This window comes from Oryx dammah, unplaced genomic scaffold (assembly GCF_014754425.2).
Source record: "Oryx dammah isolate SB20612 unplaced genomic scaffold, SCBI_Odam_1.1 HiC_scaffold_3, whole genome shotgun sequence".
Lineage (NCBI taxonomy): Eukaryota > Metazoa > Chordata > Mammalia > Artiodactyla > Bovidae > Oryx > Oryx dammah.
The window spans coordinates 106,044,360-106,071,234 of record NW_024070187.1 but is presented as its reverse complement, the minus strand read 5'-3'; positions in this window follow the sequence as shown (position 1 = coordinate 106,071,234).

Here is a 26,875-nt window from a genome sequence, read left to right as displayed (position 1 = left end):
TTAATTGCAAGTTGTATACTGTGAACCATTGGTCCAATAATTATTCATGCAGACTATTAAAAAAGAATGACTCATTTTTTTATTTTACCACTTTCAACAATGCTTATATATTATTTATAATTTGAGAGCTAGGAATAAAAGAATTTTTAGTACAAAACAATATTTTAAATTTTGTGGGAGTTCAAGGTAACATTATATAATCAAAAATTAACTAACTTTAAATTTCAGTAGGGGAAAAATGATACCTTTTTTCTTCAATTAAATATTTTAATTGCAGGACTTTTCACTGGGAATTATGAGCCTTTCCAATGTAACTGAAATATTTAATATAAAATATTTTAAGTGCTCTATGGATTTTTCATAAAAGAATTAAAGAGGTGTTCTTATTTTGCCTCCTAGAAAAGAAATTCCTCCTTAATTCAGCCATTTTTCCTTTTCTATTAAGAGCAAAGGAGAAGAGAAGGTGGTGGTGTAGAAAGATCCTTACGTCACCTCCTCTCATGGACACATTGAGACAACAGGCAAATAGACACAGCAGTGTTTTTTGTTTGTTTTGTTTTCGTGTTTATTTATTACTGGGCTGTGCTGGGTCTTTGTTGTGGCACTTGGGATCTTAGACATTCGTTGCAGCATGTGGGATCTAGTTTCTGGACTAGGGATTGAACCCAGGCCCCCCACATTGGGAGTGCAGAGTCTTAGCCACTGGGCCACCAGTGAAGTCCCTAGAGTAGTTGTTGAAAACCACCTGTGGGCTAAATGAGTGATCGCTGCACAAAGAAGGACCACATAGAAATCAGTAGGAAAGGCAGAGACATGGTATTCATGGGAATTCCACCCCCAATGCAGTAGTGAGTGATATTGTTGAGGGATCCAATGCAGACTTACCCACTTTGGACCACTTAGCACATAGACCATATGCTAAGGATATCTGTTTACTAATCCAAGAGCTTCTGCCAAATGCACAGGAAACTGCTGGAGCCCTCTGCAGTATTGGAGACATCAGTGAGCACCATTGTTTTGAGACCCCTGGCACTGCCCCTGGCACACACCCACTCCAGCCTCAGCCACCTTGCAAACTCAGCTTGGGTGTAGCACTCCCAATACCACCAGCTGCAGGCATTCTACAAGGCCACTCCTTCAGGACCAGGAGAGGCAGCTGTTTTGCCTAATTCTTAGGAACGAAAATTGAAAGACAAAATGAGGAGATAGAGGAATATGTTCCAGAAGAAATAAAATAAAACTCCGGGGTGGGGAGGCAACCTAATGAAACAGAAATGAGTGATTTAGCTGACAAAGAGTTCAAAGAAAATGTTCCAAGCAAGTATGCACTGAACTTCGGAGAAGAATGGAGGAACTCAGTGAGAACTTCAACAGACTCTTAGAAAAAAAAAAAAAAAAAAAATATATATATATATATATATATATATAAACAGAGCTAAGAAATAAAATTACTGGAAATAAGTACACTGGAAGGAGTGAATGGCAGATTAGATGGTACAGAAAATGGATAAATGATCTAGAAGATAGATGAGGGAAAATAACCTAATCAGAACAGTGAAAAGAATCATTTATTTCATTTTTATTTTAGTGAGGAGAGTTTAAAGGACTCAGAGACAACATTAAGCATACTATTATTCTCATTATCAGGATGCCAGAGGAGAAGACAGAGACAGAAAGCTTATTTGAAGAAATATAGCTGAAAACTCCTAACTTGGGGAAGGAAGCATACATCCAGGAAGAGGAATAACGGAGAGTCTCAAATAAGATGAGTCTAAGGAGTTCCATATCAAGAAATATTATAATTAAAACAGAAGGGTTAAAAATAAAGAGTCTTAAAATCAGCAAGAGAAGAACAACCAGCCACACGCAAAGGAAACTTGATTAGATTCTCCAGTGATTTTTCAGCACAAATTTTACAGGCCAGAGAAGACTAGCAGGATATATTTAAAGTCCTGAAAGGAAAACAAGCAAACAAAAACTTATAGCCTAGAATACTTTGTTTGGCTTGGTTATCACTCAGAATTGAAGGAGAGATAAAGAGTTTCCCAGACAAGCAAAAACAAAGAGACTTTATCACCATTAAATTTATCCTTATTAGAAATGTGAAAGCGTCTTGTTTAAGTGGAAAAGTAAATGCCATAGTTAGAAATAACAAAATATATGAAGGAAAAATCTCATTGGTAAAGGCAGATAAAGGCCCTGGATCATTCACTTAAAAATCTAGTATGCTATTTCATGGTAATATTTGACAGAAAACAACAAAATTCTGTAAAAAAAAATTAAATTAAAATTCAATTAAAAATAAATTAATTTTTTAAAAGAAAGCTAATATGAAGCTTAAAAGACCAAAGTAGCAAAATCAACAATAACTATAATAGGTTATTAAGTGATGCATGCTTATCTGTTTAGGAAGTCATCATTCCCATCATTCTAACTCAGTGACTACTCAGTTGTGTCTGACGCTGTGACCTGTAGCCTGGGATTTCCCCGGCAAAAACAAGTGGAGTGCATCGTCCTGCCCACCTCCAGGGTATCTTTCCAACCCAGGGATCAAACCCATCTTATATCTAATCAGAATTTGCAGGCAGTTCTTTACCTGTACCACCTAGGAATTAGCTGTGAAGGGATACACAAAATAAAATGATGTAAAATATGGCAACAAAAATATAAAAAGTTCCAGGGATGGTGGGTGGCAAAAATGCAGGGTTTTTTTTTTTTTTTTAAACCAATCAATAGCCTAGAGTGGAGGAAGGAGAGTTCAAGGGTGGAAAAAAGACACTGGTAACATATATTTAGGAAACTGAACTAATAGGGCATGCTTGGTAAATAAAGCTTTAAAGGCAATGGTACCCGACTCCAGTACTCTTGCCTGGAAAATCCCATGGATGGAGGAGCCTGGTGGGCTGCAGTCCAAGGGGTCGCTGAGAATTGGACACGACTCAGTGACTTCACTTTCACTTTTCACTTTCAGGCATTGGAGAAGGAAATGGCAACCCACTTCAGTGTTCTTGCCTGGAGAATCCCAGGGACAGCAGAGCCTGGTGGGCTGCCATCTATGGGGTCGCACAGAGTCGGACACGACTGAAGCAACTTAGTAGTAGCAGATTCTACTTATGGTAAAAGGGTTTAGAGTGACTTTATTTTATCTTCAATCTAGTGCTTTTTTTTCCCCTTGAATATGAAAGTTTTTATAATCTTTCTTCTAAAAAGTATAAATCATGCTTGGAAAAATCTAACATCTTCTGTCAGGCAATTTAGCAATTTAGAGACTTTAATTAACAATAGTGCATAAACAAAAACCCATTGCATAAAAGAGCTTTTGATGAAACACAAGAATTAGTTGGAAAAATGTAGGGTGATAGTATGGAGTAAGAATGATGGGAATGATGACTTCCTAAACAAATAAACAAAATTACTTTCAACATTTATTGTAAACCACTCAAGAAATATCAAGCAATCTAAATGGAAAGGAAATGTTCTTTCTACTTTATATAGTACTATATTTCATGTTGGAGAATGAACTTTAATTAGAACATCACTGGTGTCAAATTAGTAATAAATGTTTAAGACAAACAGAGATAAAGAAACCACGGGAACACAGCCACTAATGGAAAATCCACTGTAAATTGCAAAGAATTTACATTTTCCATTAGTGCACAGTCATAAGCATAAAAATGATAAAAGGTTACATACAGTTTGGATGTTCTTTAACATGGTTGAAATTATTGTAAAGAAATGGTGTGTGTAACCCCTAAAAATTCTGGAGTTAAAAAAATGCATAGATATGAGTTCCTGTGTCTTTACTTTTCAGTTGTGCAATGTTGAAAAGCTGTTTCCCTTAACCCCAGGTCATTTTATTTTTTGTGAAATGGGAATACTGACTTCTGTTCTTGCCAGAACAGAGCTCATGGACCTTTATGGGGCAGATGGATGGCAACGTGACTCCATAGAAGGACCATGGACTTTGATATCAAAGAATTTCAACACCAGCATTCTAACTATGTGCCCTGAGACAACACAATGTGTGTTTTTGAACATCAGTTTTCTCACTTGCAAAATGATGATAAGATGCTTCTCTCAAAATGGTTGTTGTGTGAATTATATAAAGTGATGCAAAGAAAAATTGCTGCACATAGAAAGTGTTTAATAATAGCAATTAACACCACTACCTATGAACACAAAGATATTTCATATACTCTGTAGACATTAGAGGCTATCCTGTTTGTTTTCACTTTTGTCACATTGGTATTTTTAGATACTTTTTTGATAATTTAAATATAACTATAACAATGCTATATATAGTTATAACTATAAGAACTATACCCTGTTTTCCTTCTTATGACATGAAAGATTCTGGATGAATAAATAATGTCTATATAAGTCTGTGACAGTAGATTAAAAATGGCTACACATTACTTGTCCCTCCTTTTACCACAAGGTAGGGCCTATTTCTCTACCCTTGATCTTGGGTGGGCCAGTGGCTGTTTTGACCAATAGAGCACAGAAGAAGTCATGCTTTGCATTGTTCCAGGTTCTGAATCTAGTCTTTGGGAGGACTGGCAACTTTTGCCTTGACTCTGGGAGCCCTGAGTCCCCCAGCTCTCCTGCTAGAGAGAGTGGAGCGTGTGGAAGAACTGTAATAGAGTACACAGAGGGGGAGATGGCACAGCTAAGCCTGACTTCCAATTGTCCCTTCTAAGACAGAAATGACAGTGAAGCCCCCCTTAAAAATCACAGAATGACCCAACTGATGCCACATGAAGTGGAAGACTAGCCCTGCTGAACCCTGTTTGAGTTCCTGACCCCCAAAAGCATGAGCTTTAAGAGAAGCATTGCTCTTTGAGGTCACTAAGCTTTGGGTAGTTTGTGTACAGCAATAGATAACTGAAATGTCTGTCTCTCCAGGAACCTGCTTCCTGCCCGCAGGGATTCCCTCTGCCTCCTCTGTTTGCCAGGATAACCTGTTGATCACTCTGGCTTAAGTATCTTCCAATATCCTAGAAAAGGAGTTGGTAATATGGACATCATGGTAGTATTAGGGGCCTTTGCTGGAGGAAGTCAAAAAGTTGACAAATAGATGAGTCTTTGCCTGTCATGCTGAAGAATGAAGATGCTAAGTTGTTAGCAATAATGACCATCCTCTTGCTTTTCTGGAATTTTCCAGACCCTTTATTACTATTGTTTCTTGGTACATGCTATTTTCACTGCCTGGACAAAGGCATTTCTTTTCTGCCCTCACTGTCCATCTTGAATATAAGGTTGATTTTTATATCATTATCATTTTATTTTTATATTAGCTTTCTAGGGGAAAATGAGATTAGAGTCATGTTCAACTCTTTGCAACCCTGTGGACTATAGCCTGCCAGGCTCCTCTGTCCATGGGATTCTTCAGGCAAGAGTACTGAAATGGGTAGCTGTTCCCTTCTCCAAGGATCTTCGCAAACCAAGGGATCGAACCCAGCTTTCCTGCATTGCAGGCAGATTTTTTACCATCTGAGCCACCAGGGAAGCCCATTTGTTTGCACACAGGTGCTTAATTTGCCTATCTTCCCTCGTGTCTCAGATGGTAAAAAATCCTCCTGAAATTGAGAAGACCTGGACTGGACTCCTGGGTAACAAATTTTCACTGGAGAAGAGAATGGCTACCCACTCCAGCATTCTTGCCTGGAGAGGAGCCTGGCAGGCTACAGTCCAGGAAGTCACAAAGAGCCAGACACAACTGAGTGACTAAGCATGAAAACCTCTTTATAAGAGATTTGATAAAACACTAACATAGACTCTAGCGTTTTAAATCTGTGTCCCCAAGATGCCCCCAGACTCCTTAAAATGCTTGTCTAAGAAAGCTCAATGGTGCCAGGAGAACCTACTGCTTATTCCAGCTGAAACTTGATGATATGTTTGTAAAGCCCTGAACCTGACTTCCTTTAGAGTAGATAAGGTTGTAGTGATAAATCATTTGTCTGCCCTTTTGTATCTGAATCTTCTATCAGTCTGAACTGTCTCCTCAAGGACCTGGGAGCAGACTCTTCAAAATGCAATCAGGGAGGTGGTTCTAATCCCTCAGTCCTCCTGGGAGTGTAAGAGCCTAGCATGTTGGGAGCTTTGTTCCAAATTGTATAACTGCCTCTGGTCACCAAGAAGTTTGTTTTTCCACCCTCCAGATAAGTGCTGATTAGCAAACACAGATGATATGGTCACAGGAAGCAAACTGCCCTCAATGCCCTTCATCACCTTTCGTTTAATACACCTGGCATCAAAGCTGAGTTCAGTTTACACTGGACCTTCTTCCCTGTTGCATGATTTATCATTGAACACTATTTATTACTTCCTTAACATCTGGCTTTGTTTCTCTATGATGCAACAGACCACGAGGGAGAGAAAGAAAGAGAAGAGAGAGAAGTGTCTCTTATGAGTGGGCCTATGGATGAGGGGTAAAACAAAATAAAATGAAATTGTCAGAGTTGATTGGACCCGATTTGGAGGGCCTTACATGTCATGAGGAGGACTGGACTTTATTACGCAAGGAAAAGATATACATCTTGCAAGCTGAAATAGATTGTGATGCCAGAAGTCCCAGTACTCATGGGTATATTTTAATCTCTAACTTTTCTCTGTGATTCTATTTATTACTATTTCTCTTCTTGATTATCATTTAGACCTTTTACAAGAAAGATCCTTACACATTTTTCAGTATATTTCACCTAGTATGAATTTTAATAAATTCAAGTCTGTATTTATGTTGAATGCTGTTTGGGTATATATTTGTCTACAGTCATAATTTCTCCAACCTAATTTGACTTTGATCAGATGCCGCAGAAATGATGTCAGTTCTCTAAGAAGAGGGGTCTCTGCTGGTCTTAGACAAAGTTTAAAAACAAAATGAAAACAGAACACATAATACTGGCTAGAAATCAGCAATAAGACATCTGGAGTTTGTCCTCATGGTGACTTGGAAAGATCTCCCTGGATTATATGAGAGGCCTCTTTATTATTTCATTCTGAGTATTCTTTCATTAACTCATTCATTCAGCAAATAATTCCTGAAAATTGCATTTCTAGACAATAAACTAAAAAATCCATCTTGAATAAGGTTCATATCGAAGGAATACTGCAAGCTAGAGGCAGGAAACATGCAAACAGGCAAATATAATGTAAATTAATATCTGATCCATTTAAGTAGTGTACAGGAGAAGGCAATGGCACCCCACTCCAGTACTCTTGCCTGGAAAATCCCGTGGGCGGAGGAGCCTGGTGGGCTGCCGTCAATGGGGTCGCACAGAGTCGGACACGACTGAAGCAACGTAGGAGGAGGAGGAGTGTACACTTCTCTGATCATAAAATTGACTGTGGTGTTTATAAACATTAAGGTTTATAGGTGCCTCCACTGGAAGTTTTGATTGCCCTGAGTCTGGTCTAAGAATCTGTCTTCCACAAGGTTGCTGTGTGTGTGTGTGTGTTTTAAGATTGGCAAGTTTTGGAAATATTGAATTTTAGATTAGGTTAGCTCCAGGTGTTGTGGGAGAGATGAGGGATACCCTGGATGAAAGGAATGGCAAAAATGGAGGAACAATGAGAATTGGAGTTTTCAGAATGTGTAGGAGTCCACCAAGCAGACCATGAAGGTGAGTGTATTTCAAGCAGAGTGAACATTCTTTCCCAAACTACAGAGGCATAAGCATAGCTAGTACGTTTGAGAAAAATAAGTAACTGGGATTTTATGAAATCAATATGAAAATGCAGAAAAGTACAAGGCTGAGGAGGAAAAACAAGAATAAGATTGTCAACAAAGTGTCTTTTAAAATTATGGAATTTTGAAATGACCCATTGAATGACTTTCACCACATGGTTGACATGTAGCAAAATGAAACCAAACTACAAATGAGATGACCGTAGATTTGGTGCTATTTAAAAAGCCTTTAAAATAGTCTTGGAGATCTCTGATGAGGGAATATTTAACATATATTATAGGGGAACTCTCAGAAATTCAATCAACCACATCTGGGCCCTTTTCTCATCTTCACTATACATACTTAACCACCATGACTCATCTTTTACATCACTAAAATAGAGACAATCATAACTACCTTTCAAGACTTTATGAGAATTAGTTAATAAAAAGCAGATAAGCCACATGTAAATCTGGTGGTGACATGAGTCAGGATAGAGAAATATAGGAACCTTCAGAAGGCTGATGCCTACAATTATCTGATTTGATTTCCTCCTGATTTCAAGACTCTGATTGCTATATTCATTGGAGAAAGTAAAAAAAAAAAAAAAAAAACAGACTCTGAGAAGTTATTTTATTTTGTCTAGTAACACAGACTAAGCCAAAGGAAATGGCAACCCACTCCAGTATTCTTGCTTGGGAAATTCCATGGATAGAGGAGCCTGGAGGGCTACAGTCCGTGGGGTCACAAAGAGTCGGACATGACTGAGCAACTAACACACCTTCAAGCCAAGTAGCAAGTCAAGATTCAAACCTAAGTCTGAACTTCAAAGCTGCAACTTCTCTTGGTCCAACTTACTCTTCCCAAATGTGCCTTCAGAAGAGTTTTCCTGAGTCATAGAATGCATGTTCTTTGTCATTTTCACCACTGCCTGACACTTGCTACATCCCAGTGCAGACAGATGATCTACTTCTGTTTTGTATGAAACCTCTATTCTCAAATGACACTTATGGTCTCCTTTATAACTGATGCACTGTCCCTGAAGTATCAGGTTATGATTCACTTCAACAAGCTTTTTTTTTTTGACAAATATCATGTTGAACAAACGCAGGTAGTAGATAGTTACAAAATGTGATACGTATTGCAGTAGAAATAAAAACAAACAGAGCTGGGCCCCTGCTTTCAATGGGAAGACACATTATTCTGAGGAATAAAGAAGGATATGTCTGGAGTCAGAAGATACTGGTTCAATATTTCATATCTACTGCTTAAATTACATTATGAAATTACATTATGTCCCATGAGTCCCAGCTCTCCAAATAGAGATAATTACAGTATCTCTCTCTTAGCTTACTATGATTAAATTAGATAATATCTGTGCATGTAAAATGCTTAATGCCTGGTGCCTTGTACATAATAGATTTTAGCTATTGTCATCATTACCAATTTATTATTGTTTTTATTAGAGATTCTAGTATGTGTATAGTATGAGACCTGAAAATAACTACTACCCAGGATCCAGGTGGTGCTAGTGGTAAAGAACCTGCCAGTCAGTGCAGGAGACATAAGAGACTCTGGTTCCATCCCTGGGTCAGGGAGACGCCCTGGCGGAGCACGTGGCAACCCACTCCAGTATTCTTGCCTGGAGACTCCCTGTGGACAGAGGAGCCTGGTGCGCTACAGTCCATAGGGTCACAAAGAGTCGGATATGTCTGAAGTGACTTAGCGCACATGCACACAGGATGAATTACGTTAGTTATAACCGATGCTATAAGAAAGGTATAATTTCAACCGAAGGGTAGAAAAAAAAAAAAAAGCCTGGAAGAAGACATTATTAGGGTGAAAAGTGCCCTGGGTGGAGAGTAAGATGACCAAATTTTAGTCTGGAGTCTGCAGTGGCATGACTGGTTGACTTGGCTGCAGTCCTTTCAACTTACAAACTTTTTTTTTTTTTTCCTTTTATTGGTGAAAAGGAATCCTTATGCCCATCATTTGCTGCTCCTTGTGGTGTTCAGAGGCTTACCTGAGACAGCATTTGTTGAACTGCTGGGCTCCCTGTGCACTCCCCTGGACTGTTGCAGAGGCAGAACCCCATAGACCAGTTCCTGTCAACTCTGATTTTCCCATATACTCCTCAGGCACACAGTTCATGCCCACTTTCAGTCTTCAGAGACCGAGATTTTCCTCCTCACCATTTCTCATTTCTCCAAAGAGCCCAATGAGCCTCTAAAAACTTTCTTTCACACTAGTCACTTGGCCAAATGTGCATTTTAAAGCTCACCGAACTATGATCACATAGTCGCATCACTGAGGGGCTCATCTCTGTTCACCGGGCTCCTGCTGTCTCCTGTTCCTCTATTATTTTATCCAAAACTGAAGCTCTAATACTTTGGCCACCTGATGCAAGGAACTGACTCATTGCAAAAGATCCTGATGCTGGGAAAGATTGAAGGCAGGAGGAGAAGGGGATGACAGAGGGTGAGATGGTTGGATGGCATCACTGACTTGATGCACATGAGTTTGAGCAAGCTCTGGGAGTTGGTGATGGACAGGGAAGCCTGGCGTGCTGCAGTCCAAGGGGTCACAAAGAGTCAGACACAACTGAGCAACTGAACTGACCTGAACTGATTGTTTTGCCTGAGATTGTTCCTTTAGGTGTAAACACACTCTGTTTTTTTGTTTGTCTACATTTATGTTTGTTTTAAACCTATCATGATATATTCTTTTTCTGGAGACTCAAGTCAATATTCCTATAGACTTTAACTCAAGTTCCAAGTCCTCTTTTTAGCATTTATAACATCTATTACAATCACTTAGAAAGGTGCATCTGGCAATAAAGAACTTTCTCAAATATCAGAATGTCCCCCATCCTAACAAGCCAAAGCAGAATGATGGTGTCATCAAAAGTAAGTGTAATAGGAAATGTCATCCTTGAGCTGGGATGTTCCTCGTAATCTAAATTCTTTGATATTCGGCTAACATGCTAAACAGAGTTAAATTTACAGATTCACAGGAACTGGGGAAAATGTCTGCACATCAGTCAGTGCATAGGAAACAGGGCAAAAAAAAAAAAAAAAATTGTCCAAACTAAAGCTCAATGGCAAGTCCTTTTACCTTGTTGTTTTTTATATAGTTTCTTTTGAAGCATCTGAAATAATTATCATAAATGAACATGCATAGCCCATATAGTGCCAAGAACATTATGGGCCTTTAGTAAAGAGAGTGAGTAGCCTTTCCCTTCTTCAGGGAATCTTCTCAACCCAGGGATAGAATCCAGGTCGTCCACATTGCAGGCAAATTCTTCATCAGCTTAGCCACAAGGGAAGCCCAAGAATACTGGAGTGGGTAGCCTATCCCTTCTCCAGCAGATCTTCCTGACCCAGGAATCAAACCAAGATCTCCTGCACTGCAGGTGGATTCTTTACCAGCTAGGTTAACAGGGAAGCCCTAGTAAAGAATTAAGCATGAGGATAACGATGATGACCATAACATATAGATCTTGGCATTCTGCCTCCTCAAACAACCATATCCAATTTGAAAGGCCTTTTTTGACTCCTGTCCCAATATATTCATCACCTTTGTGGAAATTTCTAGGAGGTTCCATGATCAGCTAAAATTTGGGTAGTCATATTAAGCAAATCAGGCAGGACAGGTTAGCATACTTAGTCTAGAAATAATATTCATTTGGTACAGATATGCAGTTGTTTAAATCTGAATTTGCCACATATGACTGGCACAGTCATCATTAATTGGGACATATTTTGAAAGGCAGATTTTCTTTACTGGTTTGTAAGTCTCTTCATGTCTACCTCCATTAAGCAGTGATAATACTATATTTGTAATTGTATTTTCACATATTTCCTTCTCCCTTTGGACTGGCGGCTTCCCAAGGACAGGACCCTATCTGTGACTTATTCATCATCTAATCACATAACCAGTGGTAATCAATGGTTCAATAAGAGAGAAGAAAGAAAGGATAGATTGATTATGCAGGAGGTATAATTTCAAGAAAAAAATACTCAGAACTGAGGGATACAGGCCTCAAGACCCTCAATGAGCTGGCTGAAGCCCTTATTAGGGATATTCATTAAATCATATTTTATACAGGTCCTTAATAGTCAGGCTTGCCAGGGACTCTGCTTCCACAGTCACACTTGGACTATGACTTACTCCATAGCCTTGAGCAAGTCATATCATCTTTTAGTTAATAGCTGTTGATAAATTGATTTCCTCATTAATGGTTTACTCTAAAGAATGAGTCTGAAGGTTAATTAATAACTGGACATGAAGTTCTTTGATTAAAGTAATTGACATTAGCTGGAGATAGTCTCATCGGTTGCTAGTTGGGAATAATCCAAAATCCCTTTTTTTCTTCAGACATTCCTGATAATGACTGGAAATTTCTTCAGAAAATCCTCCTATACCATAGACCCCATTCCCAAGATAATTAATTTTCTATTTCTTAAAGCTTGATTATGGTCGTTAAAAGAGTGGCCCCCAACTTTTTGGCACCAAAGACTGGTTTCATAGAAGAAACCAAAATCAAGGCTCTCAGTGGTGGCAGATTGTGTTCGGGATATATTATGATGAAAGAAATGAGGCTTAGCTGAGAAACAAAAGTTTCAGAGGCAATCATATTTAAACTTTGTACAGTGCTTTACAAAATATTTTAATTACATAACCATATTTAATTTTTGTAATCTTGCAGGGTAAGAGCCATCATTGCCTCTTTATATAATGCTATATACATTAATATGGTGGTTACGTGTGGCTGTGTGTATTTGTACAAAAGAATATTCAACTATAACAAAGAAAGGGGTTTCCCAGGTGGCTCAGTGGTAAAGAATGCACCTGCCAATGCAACATAGGTGGCAGATGCAGGTTCGATTTCTGAGTTGAGGAGATCCCCTGGAGGAGGGCATGGCAACCCACTCCAGTATTCTTGCCTGGAGAATCCCATGAACAGAGGAGCCTGGTGGGCTACGGTCCACAGGGCTGCAAAGAGTCAGACAACACCGACTGACAGATCACACACACACACACACACACACACACACACAAAACGAATGGCATTCTGATACATGCAACAATGTGAATGGATCTTGAAAATATTTTGCTGAGTGAGGTAGGCAAGATGTAAAAGGGAAAATATTATATTACTGCACTTAAAAATGATCTTGAATGGGCAAATTTATAGAGATGGAAAATATACTTGAGATTACCATAAATTAGGGATATGAAACAGTAACAATGCTTAGTAGACACAAATTTTCTGTTTGGGAGATGAGAGCTTTTTGGAAATAGACAGTAATAATGGTTTCACCACATTATTAAAAGTAATAATGGTTTTACCACATTACTAAAACTAATAATGGTTTGTAGAGACATAATTATTGAATTGAGGAAGTCTAGATATAATTTTCTTCAATTTGTAGCATAAATTCTTGGCAAAGTCTGAACTCAATCTCAGGTCCTTTGAAGCTCAAAATCTTCAGTCTTCTCTTCTTGTTGTTGGATTTTAAATCAGAAATATCTGTAAATGACATAAATTGAGTAGTGCTATCTTTCTGTTCAATAATTCATAATTACTTTTCTGTTAAATATTTGTTGAGATGAAACTTAATCTCTTAGAAATAGATTCATATAAATAATATGGGAAATTAAATCTCATGAAGTAGAAATTCTGTTGGATGTGATGTCTAATAGTAGTTCTGTGTAATCACAGGTGGACTTCCCTGCCGGCTCAGTAGTAAAGAATGTGCCTGCCAATGCAGGAGGTGTGGGTTTGATCCCTGGGTTGGGAAGATTTCCTGAAGAAGGAAATGGCTACCTACTTCAGCAGTTTTGCCAGGAGAACACCATGGGCAGAGGAGACCAGCGGGTTACAGTCCTAGGGTCACAAAGAGTCAGACTTTGTGACTAAAATACAATAATAATCACAGGTGAGCTACTCGTATCTTCAACTTCAGAACTTCAATTATTTTCTTGATTTGAAGTATGTAAATCAGAAGTTCGGGTGATCTTTTCATTCTCATCTAGTTAAAACTTTGTGCATTTGAATCATGCAATGTTTTCCTATGTGTGTGTGTGTGTATGTGTGTGATGTATGTATGTGTGTATTAGGTCACAACAGATATTAAGTGGTAGAGTTATGCAAACCAGGCAATCTGATGATTATGGGGCCTGTTTAAAAAGCCCCCAAAATATACTACCTCTTTTTAGAAAGCTTATGCACATAGATTGGAAAATGGATGAAATAAAAATGAATTTGACCCAGTAGTCCTACCTTAATGTAAGACTAAGGAATTTGGCATAGGTCAGATGGGAGTTTAAATCCTAAATTTTAATATATATGAATTTTGGCAATTTATTCAACATCTTTGAGTATCACATTCAAAACCTACAATTATGGAAAAGGAATACCTAATTCATAGTTTTTTGTTGTTGTAACACCATAATAAGTTTACTCATTGTAATAAGTTTAACATCTTATGTAAAATGATTTAATTAAAAAATAAAATTAAACATACAAATGAGTTTTTAAATGAAACTATACAGAAAGGTTAATAAAGACACAAAGCCCTTCTAGCCATACTTTCTGTTCTGATTCCTTTTCTTAAAGCAACTATGTTTAACCTTTTGGGGTTCCAATTTCTCTTATAATTAACTCTGTAATTTTAAAGAATGAGCTACTACTATTATTTTTGATTTGTCAAGTTTAAATATTATCTGCTGCATAAACAAAAACAAAGATTTGATCTAATTCATAGTTTTATCATGAGATCATGTTTATAAAAACAACTTAGATGTAGTGTCTGCCATAGAGCAAGTACTCAATAAATGGCAATTATGTTTATTGCCCTAGTCGAGCCCATTATGTGTCCACTGATTTACTTTCATTACTTACCCAGGTTTATACTTTTACTTTGCAATGTTGTCGAGTTAGATTGAATTTTTATTTTTAATCTCTTGTTTAGTGATGCATTGATTTCACTTCTCATGTATGAGGATTAAACCTGAATGGCATTTAAGAAAACAACTCCACTAACAATAACAAAATAAAGACTAAAATACTTAGGGATAAATGTAACCAAGCATGTAGAAGTCTTGTATACCAAAACCTATAAAACATTAAAGAAAGAAATGAAAGAATGCAGAAATAAATGGAAAGAAACCCTGTATTCATGTACTGGAAAGCTTAATTCTTTTTAATATGCCCATACTAATCAAAGAGATCTAAAGACTCAATGTCACCCATTAAAGGATCATCTTTTAAGGAAATAGAAAAAACAATTCTAAAATTTATATGGAAGCACAAAAGACTCAGAATAGCCAAAGCAATGCTGAGAAAAAAGAGTAAAGCTGGAGGCATTACAGGTTCCAATTTCAATATATATAACAAAGATGCAGTATTTAAACAATGCGTGAAGTGAAAGTCGCTCAGTCATATCCAACTCTTTGTAACCCCATGGACTATAGAGTCCATGGAATTCTCCAGGCCAGAATACTGGAGTGGGTAGCCTTTCCTTTCTCCAGAGGATCTTCCCAACCCAGGGATCAAACCCAGGTCTCCTGCGTTGCAGGCAGATTCTTTACCAACTGAACCACAAGGAAGCCAAGAATACTGGAGTGGATAGCCTATCCCTTCACCAGTGGATCTTCCTGGTCCAGGAATCAAACATGGGTCTCCTGCATTTCAGGTGACCAACTGAGCTATTCTTTGTCATCTGAGCTATCAGGGAAGCCCAAAATAATATGGTACTGGAATAAAGAACAATCTGTAGATCAATAGAACAGTTAAGATAGCCCAGAATTAAACCCACATATATAGCATATACAATAAAGTGATCTTATACAAGTTTGCCAAGAATGCACAGTGGGGAAAAGATAGTCTTTTCAACAAATGACATGGGAGAATTGGATATCTACTCATAAAAGAATGAAATTGGAGCCCTACTTTACCATATACAAAAATAAGCTCAATGGATTAAAAACTTAAACATGAGATCTGTAACTGTAGAATTCTTCAAAACAACATCATAGGAAAAGCTTCTCAACATTGGTCTTATCAATGATTCCTTGGATATGAAAACAAAAGCACAAGGAAATAAAGCAAAATTAGACAAGTGGAATTGTAACAAACTTAAATCTTTTGCACAGAAAAAGGAAAAATCAACAGAACTAAAAGGTAAAGTAAAGAATGGGAGAAAGTATTTGCAAGCTAAATATCTGATAAAGGGTTGATTTTCAAAATTTATAGAATCACAGAGCATAACAGTTGTTGTTTGGGACTGGGAGGAAGGGAAACATTGAGAGGTTTTAGTGGAAACAAAGTTACATCTTTGCTAGCTGAGTAAGTTCTCCTAAGTGACTGTACAACAGTAATGACTACAGTTAACACTATGATATTGTGTGTTTCAAAATTTAACAGGCTAGATAGCATTTTAAGCACTCTTACTTCACAAAACAAAAGGACACAAACGGAAACTTTGAGAGGTTTGGATATCTATATCCATATGTAGATAGAAATAGATATTGATATACAGGGGGTTCCATGCTGGCTCAGTCTGTAAATATCATCCTGCAATGTAGGAAACCTGGATTCCACTGCTGGGTTGGGAAGATCCCCTAGAGAAGGAAATGGCAACCCACTCCAGCACTTTTGCCTGAGAAATCCCATGGACAGAGGGGCCTGGTGGGTGACAGTTCATGGAATCACATGAGTTGGACAGGACTTAGCAAGTAAACCACCACTATGTATATGTCAGTTCAGTTCAGTTCAGTCGCTCAGTCATGTCCAACTCTTTGCAACCCCATGAACTGTAGCACGCCAGGCTTCCCTGTCCATCACCAACTCCTGGAGTTCACCCAGACTCATGTCCATTGAGTCAGTGATGCCATCCAGCCATCTCATCCTCTGTCATCCCCTTCTCCTCCTGCCCACAATCCCTCCCAGCATCAGAGTCTTTTCCAATGAGTCAGCTCTTCTCATGAGGTGGCCAAAGTACTGGAGTTTCAGCTTTAGCATCATTCCTTCCAAAGTAATCCCAGGTCTGACCTCCTTCAGATTGGACGGGTTGGATCTCCTTGCAGTCTAAGGGACCCTCAAGAGTCTTCTCCAACACCACAGTTCAAAAGCATCAATTCTTCAGAACTCAGCTTTCTTCACAGTCCAACTCTCACATCCATACATGAACACTGGAAAAACCATAGCCTTGACTAGATGGACCTTTGTTGGATGGTTCTCTGAAGACCTATAAGACCTTTTAGAACTAACACCCCAAAAAAGATGTCCTTTTCATTATAGGAGACTGCAATGCAAAAGTAGGAAGTCAAGAAACACCTGGAGTAACAGGCAAACTTGGCCTTGGAATATGGAATGAAGCAGGACAAAGACTAATAGAGGTTTGCCAAGAAAATGCACTGCTCATAGAAAACACCTTCTTCCAACAACACAAGAGAAGACTCTTCACATGGACATCACCAGATGGTCAACACCAAAGTCAGATTGATTATATTCTTTGCAGCCAAAGATGGAGAAGCTCTATACAGTCAACAAAAACAAGACCAGGAGCTGACTATGGCTCAGATCATGAATTCCTTATTGCCAAATTCAGACTTAAATTGAAGAAAGTAGGGGAAATCACTAGACCATTCAGGTATGACCTAAATCAAATCCCTTATGATTTTACAGTGGAAGTGAGAAATAGATTTAAGGAACTAGATCTGATAGAGTGCCTGATGAACTATGGACTGAGGTTCGTGACATGGTACAGGAGACAGGGATCAAGACCTTCCCCATGGAAAAGAAATGCAAAAAAGCAAAATGGCTGTCTGGGGAGGTCTTACAAATAGCTGTGGAAAATGTTTATGTATATGTGTGTATATATATATATATAGTGAGAAACATCTAATGGGCATGCTTCTTTTCTATTCTGGCTTGAAAAAGTCTCTCTCTCTCTCTCTATATATATATATATATCCTGGATTCAATTCAGTTCAGTTGCTCAGTCAGTCTCTGTGATCCCATAGACTGCAGGACACCAGGTTTATCTGCCCATCACCAACTCCTGGAGCATGCTCAAACTCATCCACTGAGTTGGTGATGCCATCCAACCATCTCATCCTCTGTTTTCCCCTTGTCCTCCTACTTTCAATCTTTTCCAGCATCAGTGTCTTTTCTAATGAGTCAGCTTTTCAAATCAGGTGGCCAAATTACTGGAGCTTCAGCATCAGTCCTTCCAATGAACATTTAGGACTGATTTCCTCTAGGATGATGGGTTTGAACTCCTTGTGGTCCAAGAGACTCTCAAGAGTCTTCTCCAACACCGCAGTTCAAAAGCATCAATTCTTCAGTGCTCAGCTTTCTTTATGGTCCAACTCTCACATCCATACATGACTACCGGAAAAACCATAGCTATGACTAGACAGACCTTTGTTGGCAAAGTAATGTCTCTGCTTTTTAATATGCTGACTAGCATATTAAAGGGTGGTCATAGCTTTTCTTTCAAAGAGCAAGTGTCTTTTAATTTCATGGCTGCATATCGTGGATTATGGTTATTCTATACTATAGTGGGTGTTTATACATTTCCAAATGCATTAAATTGTACTCATTAAATAGGTACACTTTCTGTATATCTATCACACTGCAATAAATGTGTTAAAATATAAATAGAGTTAAACATATTCATTTAAAACTCAGTTCAGTTCAGTTCAGTTCAGTCGCTCAGTAGTGTCCGACACCTTGTGACCCCATGAATCGCATCACGCCAGGCCTCCTTGTCCATCACCAACTCCCGGAGTTCACCCAAACTCATGTCCATCAAGTCGGTGATGCCATCCAGCCACCTCGTACTCTGTCGTCCCCTTCTCCTGCCCCCATCCCTCCCAGCATCAGAGTCTTTTCCAATGAGTCAACTCTTTGCATGAGGTAGCCAAAGTATTTGAGTTTCAGCTTTAGCATCAGTCCTTAACTCAGATGTATTCAAATCAAATTCTCATGTTTTAAGTGGTGAATTAGTTTTTTTATACTGCCTTGAGTGCCCTGCTCTAGGACAAAATCTGGCTCTGAGTGTAGAATAATCATCCAGTTCTGTGGTGATCTCATTTTTATAGATTTTTTTAAGCTAGAAAAGAAGCATGCCCCTTAGAAGTTTCTCATAATTTTCATCTGAAAATGTTATAATTTGTTTCTTGTGTAGAAACCAATATGTAATGAAAACTTCAACAAGAGCAGTGGGAGAAGTGAAAATAATAAGATGTGGTTCCCACCCTCAAGGCTCTCAAATGACCAGGATAATGAGATAAGTGGTGTATACCAGCATTCCCCAAAGGAAGCACACTCTGCAGCTCTGCTCTGCTCCTTGGTCAATAATTCCATAGTAATCATAAAAGCAGTGATCAGCATGGGTAGGCTTTTAGAATTGACATATTTCTTCTTTATGCATTGTCTTTTCTCCTACTAATTGTCTATATATATTCTGAGAAGCGTTTTCTTTTTCTCATAGTAGATGAGTTTTAACAGAACAAGCAGTGCCTTAAGTCAAGAGAACACATTCTGTCAGAATGTGGTCCACTGGAGAAGGGAATGGCAAGCCACTTCAGTATTCTTGCCTTGAGAACCCCATGAACAGTATGAAAAGGCAAAATGATAGGATACCGAAAGAGGAACTCCCCAGGTCATTAGGTGCCCAATATGCTACTGGAGATCAGTGGAGAAATAACTCCAGAAGGAATGAAGGGCTGGAGCCAAAGCAAAAACAATACCCAGTTGTGGATATGACTGGTGATAGAAGCAAGATCCGATGCTGTAAAGAGCAATATTGCATAGGAACCTGTAATGTCAGGTCCATGAATCAACAGGATATGGCAAGGGTGAACGTCGACATTCTAGGAATCATCGAACTAAAATGGACTGGAATGGGTGAATTTAACTCAGATGACCATTATATCTACTACTGTGGGCAGTAATCCCTCAGAAGAAATGGAGTAGCTATCATGGTCAACAAAAGAGTCTGAAATCCAGTACTTGGACGCAATCTCAAAAACGACAGAATGATCTCTGTTTGTCTTCAAGGCAAACGATTCAATATCACGGTTATCCAAGTCTATGCCAAAACCAGTAATGCTGAAGAAGCTGAAGTTGAACAGCTTTAGGAAGACCTACAAGACCTTTTAGAACTAACACCCCAAAAAGATGTCCTTTTCATTATAGGGGACTGGAATGCAAAAGTAGGAAGTCAAGAAACAGCTGCAGTAATGGGCAAATTTGGCCTTGGAATGCAGAATGAAGCAGGGCAAAGACTAATAGAGTTTTGCCAAGAAAATGCACTGTTCATAGCAAACACCCTCTTCCAACAACACAAGAGAAGACTCTACACATGGACATCACCAGATGGTCAACACCAAAATCAGATTGATTATATTCTTTGCAGCCAAAGATGGAGAAGCTCTATACAGTCAACAAAAACAAGACCAGGAGCTGACTGTGGCACAGATCATGAACTCCTTATTACCAAATTCAGACTCAAATTGAAAAAAATAGGGAAAATCACTAGACCATTCAGGTATGACCTAAATCAAATCCCTTATGATTATAAAGTAGAAGTGACAAATAGATTTGAGGGCCTAGATCTCATAGACAGAGTGCCTGATGAACTATGGAATGAGTTTCGTGACATTATACAGGAGACAAGGATCAAGGACATCCCCATGGAAAAGAAATGCAAAAAAGCAAAATGGCTGCCTGGGGAGCCCTTACAAATAGCTGTGAAAAGAAGAGAGGCAAAAAGCAAAGGAGAAAGGAAAGATATAAGCATCTGAATTCAGAGTTCCAAAGAATAGCAAGAAGACATAAGAAAGCCTTCTTCAGTGATCAATGGAAAGAAATCAAGGAAAACAACAGAATGGGAAAGACTAGAGATCTCTTCAAGAAAATTAGAGATACCAAGGGAACATTTCATGCAAAGATGGGCTCGATAAAGGACAGAAATGGTATGGACCTAACAGAAGCAGAAGATATTAAGAAAAGGTGGCAAGAATACATGGAAGAACTGTACAAAAAAGATCTTCATGACCCAGATAACCATGCTGATGTGATCACTAATCTAGAGCCAGACATCTTGGAATGTGAAGTCAAGTGGGCCTTAGAAAGCATCACTATGAGCAAAGCTAGTGGAGGTGATGGAATTCCAGTGGAGCTGTTCCAAATCCTGAAAGATGATGCTGTGAAAGTGCTGCACTCAATATGTCAGCAAATTTGGAAAACTCAGCAGTGGCCACAGGACTGGAAAAGGTCAGTTTTCATCCCAAAGAAAGGCAACGCCAAAGAATTCTCAAACTACCACACAATTGCACTCATCTCACATGCTAGTAAAGTAATGCTCAAATTCTCCAAGCCAGGCTTCAGCAATACGTGAACCGTGAACTTCCTGATGTTCAAGCTGGTTTTAGAAAAGGCAAAGGAACCAGAGATGAAATTGGCAACATTCACTGGATCATGGAAAAAGCAAGAGAGTTCCAGAAAAACATCTATTTCTGCTTTATTGACTATGCCAAAGCCTTTGACTGTGTGGATCACAATAAACTGTGGAAAATTCTGAAAGAGATGGGAATACCAGACCACCTGATCTTCCTCTTGAGAAATCTGTATGCAGGTCAGGAAGCAACAGTTAGAACTGGACATGGAACAACAGACTGGTTCCAAATAGGAAAAGGAGTACGTCAAGGCTGTATATTGTCACCCTGCTTATTTAACTTCTATGCAGAGTACATCACGAGAAACACTGGACTGGAAGAAACACAAGCTGGAATCAAGATTGTCGGGAGAAATATCAATAACCTCAGATATGCAGATGACACCACCCTTATGGCAGAAAGTGAAGAGGAGCTAAAAAGCCTCTTGATGAAAGTGAAAGAGGAGAGTGAAAAAGTTGGTTTATAGCTCAACATTCAGAAAATGAGCATGGCATCCGGTCCCATCACTTCATGGGAAATAGATGGGGAAACATTGGAAACAGTGTCAGACTTTATTTTGGGGGGCTCCAAAATGACTACAGATAGTGACTGCAAGCCATGAAATTAAAAGATGCTTACTCCTTGGAAGAAAAGTTATGATCAACCTAGATAGCATATTCAAAAGCAGAGACATTACTTTGCCAACAAAGGTCCATCTAGTCAAGGCTATGGTTTTTCCTGTGGTCTTGTATGGATGTGAGAGTTGGACTGTGAAGAAGGCTGAGCGCCGAAGAATTGATGCTTTTGAACTGTGGTGTTGGAGAAGACTCTTGAGGGTCCCTTGGACTTCAAGGAGATCCAACCAGTCCATTCTGGGATTTCTTTGGAAGGAATGATGCTAAAGCTGAAACTCCAGTACTTTGGCCACCTCATGTGAAGAGTTGACTCATTGGAAAAGACTCTGATGCTGGGAGGGATTGGGGGCAGGAGAAGAAGGGGACGACTAAGGATGAGATGGCTGGATGGCATCACGGACTCAATGGACGTGAACCCCGGGAGTTGGTGATGGACACGGAGGCCTGGCGTGCTGTGATTCATGGGGTCGCAAAGAGTCGGACACGACTGAGCGACTGAAGGTGAAGCTGAAGGTGAAGGTGAAGTCACTCAGTCGTGTCCGACTCTTTGCGACCCCGTGGACTGTAGCCTACCAGGCTCCTCCGTCCAGGGAATTCTCCAGGCAAAAATCCTGGAGTGGGTTGCCATTTCCTTCTCCAGAGGATCTTCCTGACCCAGGGATCAAACCCAGGTCTCCTGCATTGGAGGCAGACGCTTTAACCTCTGAGCCACCAGGGAAGAGAGACTGAACTGAACTCAACTGAACTGAGTCAAGAAAAGCCTGATGTTTGCCTTCTCTGTTGGCTCTAAAGAATCTGCCTGCAATGCAGGAGACACGGGTTCAATCTGTGGGTCAGGAAGAGTCCCTGGAGAAGAGAATGGGTACCCACTCCAGATTCCTTGTTGTAGAAATCTATGGACATAAGAGCCCAGTGGGTTATAGTCCATGGGGTCACATAGAGTTGGACATGACTGAGTGACTAACACTTTCACTTAAGTCAAGAGAAAAGAAATCTGGATTTTTTAATTGGTAAAAAATAGCAGTAGTTTGAGAAAGGGAGACTTTTTGGCTATTATTTCACTCATATTTATTTATAAACCAGCTAGTTGATTATCACCTATGCATCTATAATCATCCCTATTACTAAAGGTTGTGTGAGTAAGATGAGGGTTTCTGTGATAAGAATGACTGTTTCTACTTAAGTATGAGGTGAAGGGATGCTGTGATACATAGAACACACTGATAATATTTGCACTATTTTGCAGAGACCACTGCATCCAAATTTTTTTCTTGAGTTTGACCTTTGGAACCATAGTACTCAAGCACTAATATCAATATGTATTCTCCAGCTGGGGGAGATCAGTTCTTTTTATTTTTATTTTTTTAATGGGCAAGCTTCTTTTTTTTCCAGTCCAAAATGATATTATCTTTTTCAAGGTAAGAATTTCCTCCAGAAATATCTTAGAAGGTCCCAGTAGATTAAAGTTTGGAAATGATGTTATGTTCAAAGGGGTGACTTCTGGCCATCTTTCATGCATTCGAGTCAATGTGCACCTCATCATTAAATGTTTGTTCCAATATTTTTCATCAGCAAATTAAAAAAGAAACATCAGTGTTAAGAATCAGCTGAATCTTATCTGTGCTTTTGTTCTGGTGGTGATTAAACATTTATCTTCTGTGTAGATACCACCATTATTCATATTGAGTATGCCAATTACATCAAACCATATTCACTTCAGATAAGTCTAACCAGAGTTGACATGTATTCTTTTGATTCAAATGTTTCTACATTGCTTTGTCTTCTTTCTCTGGTTACCCTGCAGTCTTCTCTGATTTTCTTCATGTCGGTGATAACAATCATGTGCAGTGTTCTTTCTTCATGTACACGTGCTGTGCCTGGTTTTCTTCTAGTGCTTCATATTGTCTTAAGTTTTCTCCTAACTTATTTTGTTAATTTTCTTAAGTAAACACTGATAGGCTTCAAATCCAGTTGAACCAAAATGTTAGAGAAATAGAATTTTTTCCCAAAGGCCCAAATATTTGTCACAAGCTTCATGATTGGAAGATTAATGATGGTGAGAGTGTTCAAGTACTAACATTATAAAGCATTTTACATATCTGTATATATTATCACATTGACTTCTGTTAAGGTAGGAAGAACAAATGGTATTTTAAGTTAAGAGATTTGATGTTTTATAAATGAAGGATTTAAATTATATGTGAAGAGAAGGGATGTAAGGATCTTGTAAATTCTATTCCTGAAAGTAGACAGGAAAGTGCCAAGCCAAATCTTGACTCACATCTTTGTGGTTTATAGATTGCACAATATTTCCACCACATTTTGGTGTTTTACCTCTACAGAAAGAAGTCTCTTTTTAGATAAAGGTGTAAGACAGTGTTATCCACTACTTATGCACAAGACATACCATGATCCTTGTTGTTCATATAACGGCTGGCCACATTTTTGGAGGTGTTAGCACATTTTGCAAAGTAGGTTTCCACTAGAAGTTATGTGTTTTTCATGCCAGATTACTGGATAAGAGAGGATGACAGTTTTTGCCAGATTGTCTTTTAGACATCTGATACATTAGCTGATGTAGTTGAGCTTCCCTGATAGCTCAGTTCATAAAGAATCCACCTGTAATGCTGGAGACATGGGTTCAATCCCTGGATTGGGAAGATCCCCTGGAGAAAGGCAAGGCTTATGCACTCCAGTAATCTGGCCTAGAGGATCCCTTGGACTGTATAGTCCATGGGATCGGAAAGAGTCAGACATGACTGAGTGACTTTCACTTCACTTCAATACATTAGCTTCCTCTCTCACAACTTTTGCCCAAGACCTGGTATATAATTTTGTTTTTTTGCTATTTGCCCTAGGCCCACCTCAAATTCAGGTAAAAGTGACTTTTGGTATTTTGTGTATACATACTTATTCATGTTGCTTATGTGAGTAGAGTCTAATTTCTGGAACTATGCCCCAACGCCCTCCTTGGAGAAAGTAAACTGAACACTTTGCAACATTGACTGTTCCATGTGTCTATAATAAAGAAAAGTGAAGTGCTGCACAGAAAATGAGAGGAGTTTTATTCATTTCTATGAACATGATCTATGACTTTACAATGCAAGGCATTCCAAAAACAAATGCTAATTTACATGAGTCTTTTATTATTTATTGGATTTTTTTCTTTGACTTTATTTGATCTTTGCACTTTGTTCTACTCATTATAAGAAATGAAATCCTCTGTCTTTTTCCTTCTGTGTAAACATCATAAATTATTCAAAACATCTCAGTGCCAGTTAAGCATATTGGGGAAAAATAAAGTGATGCCTATTTCTGTTTTATTTGCTCTTTAGGTCACATAGGTGGGTCATCCTAGAGGGAAGAGTTAACTTTTAAATTAGTAAGATTTTATACACATCATAATATTTTTTTTCCATTTACATGTTGAAATAAAATCATAAAAACAAAAAGTAAAACAAAATAGGTCACACAAGAGAGTTACAAGGAGACATATAATCAAATTAGCTAAATTTTATTTGGCTTCCCTGATAGCTCAGTTGGTCAAAAATCAGCCTGTAATGCAGGAGACACTGATTTGATTCCTGGGTCAGGAAGATCCGCTGGAGAAGGGATAGTCTACCCACTTCAGTATTCTTGGGTTTCCCTTGTGGCTCAACTGGGAAAGAATCCTCTTACAGAGCAGGAGACCTGGGTTCAATCCCATGGTTGGGAAGATCCCCTGGAGAATGGATAGGCTACCCACTCCAGTACTCTGGCCTGGAGAATTCCATGGACTGTACAGTCCATGGGGTGGCAAAGAGTCTGACACGACTGAGCGACTTTCACTTCACCTCACTACATGTGCGTGTGTGCTAAGTTGCTTCAGTTGTATCTGACTCAGTTATCCTATGGACTGTAGACTGCCAGGCTCCTCTGTCCATGAAATTCTCCAGGTGAGAATACTGGAGTAGGTTGCCATGCCTTTCTCCAAAGGATCTTCCCTACCTAGGGGTTGAACCCACATCTCCTGTATCACAGGCAGATTCTTTACTGCTGAACCATCGAGGAAGCCCAAATGACACTATATATAAGAATTAAATATAATTAGAAATAAAGTCGGAGGTCAAAAATAAAAATATTCTCTTTGTTGGTGTTCAGTCATGTCCTACTCTTTGCAACCCCATGAACTGCAGCACACCAGGTATCCCTGCACTTCACTATCTCCTGGAGTTTGCTGAGATTTATGTCCCCTGAATCGACGATGCTATCTAACTATATCGTCCTGGGCTTCTCTCTTCTCATTTTGCCTTCCATCTTTCCCAGCATCAGGATCGTTTCGAACGAGTCAGATAGCTGTTTGTATTAGATGGCCAAAGTATTAGAGTTTCAACTTCAGCATCAGTCTTTCCAATGAACATTCGGGTGATTTCCTTTAGGATTGACTGGTTTGATCTTCTTGCTCTCCAAGGGACTCTCAAGAGTCCTTTCCAGCACCACAATTTGAAGGCATCAATTCTTCGGCCCTCAGCCTTCTTTATGGTCCAGCTCTCACATCCATGGATGACTATTGGAAAAACCATAGCTTTGACTATATGGACTTTTGTTGGCAAAGTGATGTCTTTGTATGTCAAAGTGATGTTTTTTTTTTAATTTGCTGTCTAGGTTTATCATACATTTCCTTCCTAGGAACAAGCATCTTTTAATTTCATGGCATCAGTCACCATCCACAGTGATTTTGGAGCTCAAGAAAATGAAATCTGTCACTGCTTCCACTTTTCCCCCATCTTTTTGCCATAAAAATTCTCTATAGTACACGGTAAGTCCAACAGCATTTTCTTGCAAACTATTCACTCATTCATTCAAGTAAAATATTTATAGAATGTAACTCTATATGAAGAAATGTGTTAGAATTAGTTATCCAGAATAAGAGATTCCTACCCCGAAAGATTTTACTGTTAAAGATTAATTTGAATGCAAATAATAGAACTGTGTAAAGATTGTAAGGGATATGTAAATAAATGACTAGTGAATTAAAAAAAAAATACTAGAGAAACTCATCTCATTAAAGGCATTAAGGAAGGTTTGGTGGAGAAAGCATTCAAATACAATGCAAAAGAATGAACACCTATCCATTGA